Source organism: Bactrocera oleae, chromosome 2 (genome assembly GCF_042242935.1).
Source record: "Bactrocera oleae isolate idBacOlea1 chromosome 2, idBacOlea1, whole genome shotgun sequence".
NCBI lineage: Eukaryota > Metazoa > Arthropoda > Insecta > Diptera > Tephritidae > Bactrocera > Bactrocera oleae.
Genome location: NC_091536.1, coordinates 53334996 through 53344152, shown reverse-complemented (window position 1 = coordinate 53344152; position 9157 = coordinate 53334996).

Genomic DNA, 9157 nt, shown 5'->3' with positions numbered 1-9157 from the left:
TGCTTGAGCATTTTATTTAAGCGCATGAATGGCATAAACCTTAAATCTCCACCCCCACACACTTACCGACGCACTTATCCATATAGAAATATGTTTGGTGCAAAAAGAGGTTGAATAAATCAACAAAAATATAAAAGTCCATTTCATCACGTAATGCGGCGCAGAAATGGTACAAAATTGCAGGCAAATTAAAATACAACAATAAGCAAATTGAAAGAAAATACCTAAATTGCCTGGTAAACGGTGTAGGGGCAAACATTGCGCATTATTACACAAACTTGGGGTTGGAGCCTTAAATGTTATCTTGCTTGTTTGTAATGGTCGTTTGTTTTTTATTTGGGCTACCAAACTTTACCAATATATATATATATACATATTTGTTCAGCTCGCAAATAATTTTTAATGCAAGAGAGTTTATATGAGTATATACATATATACATACACATACATATATGATTGCGAAGCATTATAAATAGAAAATGGGGACTGAAAGGTCTAAACATTATTACAAGTCTAAATTAAGGGGAAAAAATCATATAGAAAGACATATTATGTACTTGTATATCAAATTTGGAGTGGGGCTCAAACGACTACCGTGTGCCTGAAGCAATTCCTTAATTAGCTTGAATATTTGATGTAAATTGTGTTATTTTAAGCAGGTGTATATTAATGTGATCCTGCATTAAACTGCATGAATTTTTTTACGATGTATCATATTATATATGCAATTAATGCAATTATGTTTTAAGGCGTTAAGACAGTTTAGAGCCCTCAAAAATACCTAACTATAATAATTTATTCTAGTTTTAAGTAAACACGGTTTTGTACACATGTTACAGAGTATAATACATTTGTTCATGTAACGGTTGTTTGTTACACCTCAAAAAAATCGAGATAGATACAGAGTTATATACATATAAGTGATGAGGATGATGAAACTTAATTTATAACCTAAGCGGGATTGCAATTGCAGATGGGCGGAGTCGGACTATTGCCATAGAATGCTATTAAGCGAAAACCTATAAAGTGCTTTAACTAAGCTCCAAAATAAGACATATAACTGGAATTTTGTACAACGAATCGCATTAGGGAGGGACATCTGTTATTTTAAAAATTTTGAAAAAGGAGGCGTGACCCAGAGACTTAAAAGGTTTAACGTATATATCTCCCAAACCCTTTTCAGCCAAATCAATCAAATTTACTATGGACAATTATTTTTGGTATACCCTCCAATAGTGTGGAAATGGGTAAAATCGTATGTAACCACGTCCACTCTTCACATAACAGTTATGTTGAAAACTACAAAAAGTTTAATAACTCACTGCATAAATGCGCCACAAGCATTTTAGTTCACAACTAAGATGGTACAGAAGAACTTTGAGGTAAAATCCTATATCTTAAAAACTCCTAGACCAATTTCAACTAAATGAAGTGTGTGAGGTTATCCAAACATTCATATTTCACTCTGTGAAAATGGATTATAGCCACGCCTAGTTCCCATATAACAACCTTTTAAACTTTACAGTATCCAAATCAAACATCAATGAAGTTAACAGAATAAAACTTTCATCTTTCGCCCAAAAATTGTCGAAAACAGACTATAACTTTTCAAGGACCTAAACACCAGATGATCCACATATGACTGGGAGCGAGAATATATTTGTCAATATTACCCTTAGCTCCCATACTCTTAATACAAGTACACATATTTTTAAACTTCCGGTTGACTTTATACCGCAACTGTCAGTTATATATTAAATTCATAGAACCTTTATTTCTGGTAATGATATGTCGTAATACCAAAACTGGATAAAATCGGGTCAAAATATTCCTAGACCCCCCCATATATAATATATAAGAAAATTGATAAGAATTATATATGGTGGAAGCTTCAAACTTGCGGTTGTTTTTATACTGTGCATATATATCGGTCAATATATAAAATATCTTAGCAAAATTAAATGAAAATGAAATATATTCAATGCCAAAAATGTGCGATATCGATCCTCGAATAACCCCAGCTTCCTTATACTACATTTAATGATTTTCAAAATTGCGGTTTCCAATTCTTTGATTGATATTTTCCTCATATACACCATTTATTAAATTGGCTGAGTTTATATCACATAGACACATCTCATTTGAGTTTATTAGGTTCATTTTAATATTAATATTTCGGACAAGCAAAACCTAGTCATAAAACGAAGCGTAGTCAATATAAGTTAGTAAGACACCAAAATTTAATGTTATTCTTTCACCCTTTCACCCTTTCATCGAATATTGAATCTTGAATTCTTACTCAACAATTTTAAATATGTATAAAGTTTTGAAAACACTTGAAGGTATTTTCCCTGCTTGGATCCTTGCAAGTTGCGAAAGGATAAAGTTTTCGGTTACACCCGGACTCAGACTTTCCTTTCTTGTTTTATATTGAAGTTATGATACAAAATTTCTGTTATTGGGTAACTCTTCCGAAACTGTTTTTTCTAGGAAGGCCTGCAGGAACTCTGACTCTTAGTCTACATAAGACTTAATAGTTAAGTAGGAGCGCGCTTGGATTTAAATAAATTGTTAGCAAAATGGCGGACTTGTAAAACAAGAAAAAACGTTAATTCCGGTTGCACCGAAGCTATAATAACAAATACAAAAGGTTCTCTCACTTGATTCCGATCGTTCAGTTTGTACGGCAGCTATATGCTACAGTGATATGATCTGATCAATTTCTTCGGAGATTGTATCATTTCATTAGACAAATTTCGTAAAGATATCCCGTCAAATGAGAAAGTTTTCCATACAAACACTTGATTCCGATCGTTCAATTTGTATGGCAGCTATATGCTAAAGTAATTCGATGTGACATCGATATCCCGAAAACTGAGGGAATAGTTTCCACATATACATACAGCATACAAGCGGACAGACGGACATGGCTAAATCGACTCAGCCCGTCATTGAACATTTATATATATATATTTTATAGGGTCTTCACGTTTCTTTCTGGGTTTTATAAACTTCGTGGCAAACTTAATATACTCTGTTCAGGGTATAAAAATTGCAATAATTAAAAGACAAGTAAAAAAGTGCTAAATTCGCGTGTAACCCAACATCCTATTTTCTCGAAATTTGCAAGGATCAAAGGCTGGAATAACGAGTGACCAAGCTCCTAACATTTTGTCCTCTTGCAATTTGGAAGGATCAAAACCTCTAAACCCTTTAAATATTATAATTCAACATTCTCTATTTAACGAAACCACGAATGGATTACAACCATATTTGGTATCTTATTAACTTATATTATTGCTCATGGATAATTTAGTTTCATTACTACATTTTTATTTATATTAAAATCACGTTACTTAACTCAAATGAGATATATGTGACATAAGCTCAGTAAAATCTAAATTTAATATATTGAGTATAATCGAAAGTCATTATACATATTAGGGATATATAGACGAATTTCGATATCAATGTAATTTCATTGAATTATCGCACACTATGGTAAGGACTGGATTTATTGCATTAACTTTTGAGATAACTTAAGTATACGAGTACCCCAGACTACTCCTACCCGAGAAAATCTTTCCATTTAATTTTATGATGATAACTTATACTTTGACCGACATATTCGGCACAAAGTCTGCTAAATAACGAAAATCATATATACGGTGTAAATCTAACCGGCTTGTTCAGCCGATCTATAATACCAATTATTTTTGATGCCAAAGCGCGCGTGTACCTAGTTTCAGCTCAATATCTCAATTTTTACTCAAGTTATTGCTGGGAAAGACGAACCGGCGGTCACTCGAAATTCAACTCGTCTCTCATCGTGATCATTTATATATATGTAAAATTGAGTTATCTACCTTAGTTTTAAGTTTACAGACAACCATTTGGTGATAGAAAATATTAAACTCTGTATGAAAATAGTAATCGATGAAAATTCGTAGTTAAAAGTCTTTTATTGGAAATAATTTTATTCAGTATAAAGGAGGCAGAGGAATATAACATATGAACTGATTTTATCCAGTTTTAGCACCAAATCACATTTACTGAAGTTGTGCGATATGTGGGTGTAATTATTATCCGATTGCACACATTTTTACACCAAAACCTGGCAGTGAAAAGCAGTATCCCTATCGATTTTGGTGTAAATGGTCCATTAGATATAGGGGAGGACCACTTTTGAAAACCTTTGAAACTGCAAACCATATGTCCTTTCCTCCTGTGCACGAAATTTTTTGCTGAATTGGTTTTAACACTTCAAACATTTTAGGTTTTGACAATGGACTGAGTTGCATTAGTAATGTCAACATCTTCAGACGGGCAAAATCAATTCAAATCTTGGATCAAAAAGTATATTTTTAAACCCGAACATCTTGAAATTTAAAATATAATTTTTAATCCAAAAACCGGAATTAAAAATCGAACATTTGTATACTCTTGCAACCTCTTGCTACAGAGTATAATAGTTTTGTTCACCCAGCAGTTCTTTGTATCACCTAAAAATAATCGAGTTAGTTATAGGGTTATGTAAATATATACAAATGAGCAGGATGATGAGAAGGGTCGAAATCCGTCTGGCCGTCCGTCCGTCCGTCCGTGTAAGCAATAACTTGAGTAAAAATTAAGACTTAATGAAACTCGGTTCCTTGGCAAAAAAGTGAAAACGAGTTCGTAGATGGGCGTAATCAAACCACTGCCACGCAGGATATATCCCACTCCCCATATATCGGTCTTGTTAAAAACTTCTAAAACTGCGGTAAATCTGGCTTGTTTAATGCTTGTTTATCGAACTTTTAGTAGTTTCGATCGAAACCGTTATACGGGGGTGGGCGGGGTTATCACCCGATTTCACACTGTCCGTAGGGAAAGATTTGACTTGAGTGAAATTTGTTATTATAGCTTCAGTGGTATAGGAGATAAGCACATTAAACTTATTAGCGAGCGGGACCACGCCCACTTTAAAAAAAATGTAAACTGCAGATGCCCCTTCCCAATGTAATCCTGTATAACAAATAAGAGTCGTGTATCTTGTTGTGGAGCTTAGTTATGGCAATTTATTTGTTTTTGATTAATGGCGTTTTGTGGGCGTGGCAGAGGTCGGAATACGCCCATCTGCAATACCAACCGCCTTACGGTGCCAAGAAACACGTGTACCAAGTTTCATAAATATATCTCAATTTTTACTCAAGTTACAGCTTGACAGTCACCCGGATTTCAACTCGTCTCTTCATCCTGATCATTTATATATACATAACCCTATATCTAACTCGATTAGGTTTAGGTGACTAACCGTTAGGTGAACAAAACTATTATACTCTGTAGCAGCAAGTTGCGAGAGTATAAAAATTCGTAATTCCTTGGTATTTTAACTACCAACTAAATTATGTAATTTCTTTTGAACATAAGCGAATAGATGTCTTTGTCTTAGAGAAGAAATTGGCCTCTGCACGAAATCATAACTCTTCGTCGACTACATTTCTGAAGTACCAGGGATAATATATACTTCTTAGCATCTTATTTTGGAAACGATGAATATTAAAGTTGCGCACCATATGAACATACCGGGTTAATAATTTGGTTGTATTCATTCTCTTGTTTTACAGGAATAAATCTCGCGGTGATATACGATTCTAGAAAAGCACAATACTCAACCGTAAAACATAATTTTAGTTTATACATAAGACCTTCATGCCACACCTTATCGAACGCCTGCGACACGTCAAGGAATACCGCTGAGCACACTTTTCCCTCTTCCTGGGATTTTTCTGTTTTGGATGTTATTCTATGAATTTGTCCTATTGTAGATTGTTTGTTTTTAAAGCCGAACTAGTGCGATGGAATTAACTGATCCGCTTTGAGATTTGCGGAAGTAGTGATATTGGTCTATATGAAGAGACTATGTGAGGATCCTTTTCAGGTTTAGGGACCATGACAACTTCAGCTACTTTCCAGAGACTTGTAAACTGTGTGAGACGGATTGATGAATTGAAAAGAGAGGTAGAAAAGAGTAGCTTTAACAGACTTGTGTGTGATAACTGCCTTAATACTTCAGCTGTTTCTTAACTTTAAGCCTTTTAATTTCATTTTTGAGTTTCCAAATGAATATTGCTATAATTGTTGCATGAGGAACGCAATTTCACTAGTCTCAATTAGATGAAAAGTTACAGCTTTATGTTTAGCGAATGCGCATGCTTTATCACAATCACTTCTAGCCCACAATAAAATCTTTTAATTCAAACGTCAATTAAATTATTTTTTTAATGCATTATTTGCAACCCCGATTTTAGTATACTAAAATGTTGGTCTGTATACTAGTAAGTATTAGCCTTGTCTCATTTTGAGTGAAAGTACTTGTACGCACATCTATACTCGAGTACTTGAGGAAAGCCACTAAATGCTTTCGATTTACTTAGAGCTTTCTTTTGTTTCGCCTAAGTAGTAAGCAATTATTCATAAACGAGGACAATGCATATTTTCGTACTTACATACACACACACATGGATATACAAATGTATATAGGTAAGATATAGCACAGAGAATAGAGTCCAATTCGCAATTCCGCCATGCATATTTATATTCATAAGTATATATGTGTGTGTGCATACATATATTCAGAGGCCTTTTACTGCTGCCACCCACTTGACAAAGCTCAACTACACTAGTTGATTGCAAGCGTTTGCGTTCATTATTCATAAACGATCGGCCGCGGCGCGAATTCACATTTTGTTTGAGTATTCATTGTTTTTTTTTTGTTGGTGTTGTTTAAGCAACATATTTTTTATTTATAATAATGCGCGTAGTATTATTGCGGGCGTTATTGTTGTGCGCCTGCAAGCAATTGTTGTTATTTATTGTTGCAACAATAATGCTTACATGCAATTGCCGTTGTTGTTGTTGTTGTTGCCATCGCCGCATCTGCTGCAGCTGCCTGTTGGCGCGTACACATTTAAAGAACAATGGCGGCGCTGCAAACGCTTATTTACGATTAATTGCCAACGCAAATATTCATGAAATGTTGTTGCTATCAGCGCAATTGCTGATTTTGTGGCAGTTCTTGTTGCTATTGTTGTATTTGCTGGCAATGCTACAGCACTTGTGGTTGGGCATAGCGCGCTTAAACATACATACATATATGTGCGTGTATGTGGGTGTTTGAATGTGTGTGCAAGTGTAATTGCAGTTGCAACAAATGCCTGCCAGCGTGTCTACATTAAATACTTCATGATTTTTGTTGTTTCGCGGAAAAACAACAACTACAATAACAACGAAAACAAAAGGGAAAGCTGTTGTTGCAACAATTATTACAATTGTGAATCGCATTTGTTGTGCTTACTGTAGTTTTTTAATGTGGCTTTTAGTGCGATGCAGCGAGGTGTTGAATTGCGAAAAATAAGTGCAATTTATTTTAATTCCTTTTTCTACGAGCACATTCATACAAACGCTCAACGCGTTTATTTTCCGGTTTTGAACTCATTGCCACAGAAACTGAAATGCCGTTGGGTATTTGTTGCAATTACTGCAACAAGAGCGGCAACAACTAAAATCACACGGATTGTAGTTGTTGTTTAACACATTTTTAAATAATTTTCACATTATAGCAGCGAAGAGTTCCATCAATACGTTGCAAATGTGGTTGTTGTTATCGGAGTTCATTTTGCATTATTTCCTTCGCTTACCAGGTTCTTATATGGATCCTCTTCAAAGTTAGTGGTAGTAGTAACTTAAACTCGGATGTAACCGAACATTTTATACTCTCGCAAAGTCAAATGGTATACTCGTTTGAGATTTCTTTCTGGATTGACTTATATTTTCGGTAGAAGGTCTACATATTTAGTACTTAAGGGCTTGAACAGTTTTGGTTCGATTTACACAATTTTTGGTCACAAGGTGGCATACTTTGAACGTATTATTCAAGCAAAGTTTTTTGATATGCATAGTGGAAAGTGAAATAATCAGATGGAATTGAAAATGGTGTTATATGGGAAATAGGCGTGGTTGTAGTCCGATTTCGCTCATTTTCGCACTATGACGTAGAAATATAAAAAGATAGATAAGTTATACACCGAATTTGGTTGAAATCGGTTAAGCAGATCCCAAGATATGGGTTTTCACCTAAAAGTGGGCTGTGCCACGCCCACTGTCTAATTTTGAACGCGGTTCCTATAAAGTTATCTCATACCATCCCAGAGATAAAATTTAATGTCTGTGCGCTTTTTGTAGTTTTTAACAGTACCGTTATATGGGGAGTGGGTGATAGAGGGGCTAAAAACATTTGCTCTCAGTGAATTTTGTTCTTATAGCTTTAGCGGTTTAGAAGATATGCACATTAAACCTATTAGGGGTGGGACCACGCCCACTTAAAAAAAATTTAACTGCAGATGCCCCTGCCAAATGTGATCCTGTGTACCAAATAACAGTCATGTATCTTATTGCGGAGCTTAATTATGGCAATTTATTTTTTTTGATTAATGGCGTTTTATAGGCCAACCACCAATACCAACCGTCTTACGGTACCAAGAAACATGTGTACCAAGTTTCATAAAGATATCTCAATTTTTACTCAAGTTAGAGCTTGCACGGACGGACGGACAGACAGTCACCCGGATTTCAACTCGTCTCTTCATCCTGATCATTTATATGTACATAACCCTATATCTAACTCGATTAGTTTTAGGTGATACAAACAACCGTTAGGTAAACAAAACTATTATACTCTGTACCAACAGGTTGCGAGAGTATAAAAAGTTAGAGAAGAACCTAGGTACCTGTTTGTGCCACTTTTTGCTACAATGTAGAACACTTGAAGATTAAATTGCTCTTTTAACAAGAAATATTTATAACAAATGAGATTTGTAACATAAAAAATCCGTGGAGTTTATTTGCAGAAAACAGTCCAAATTTCAAGTAAAATCGATAAAGAATTGAGTAAGTTATGCTTTCAAGTGAGTGAGTGAGTGTATTGTACCAAATTTTTAATACGGAGCAATTAAGTGATATTACGATTCGCAATCGACCGCCTTCGGAGAATCTTCACAACTGGTCAGGTAGCATGTAAAATTAGGCAACCAGTTTTAGTTTTTGAAATCTTATATAGTATAAACTTTGCTGTATGTATGTTGAATATTAATAAAAACACAAAACTTTGTAATTT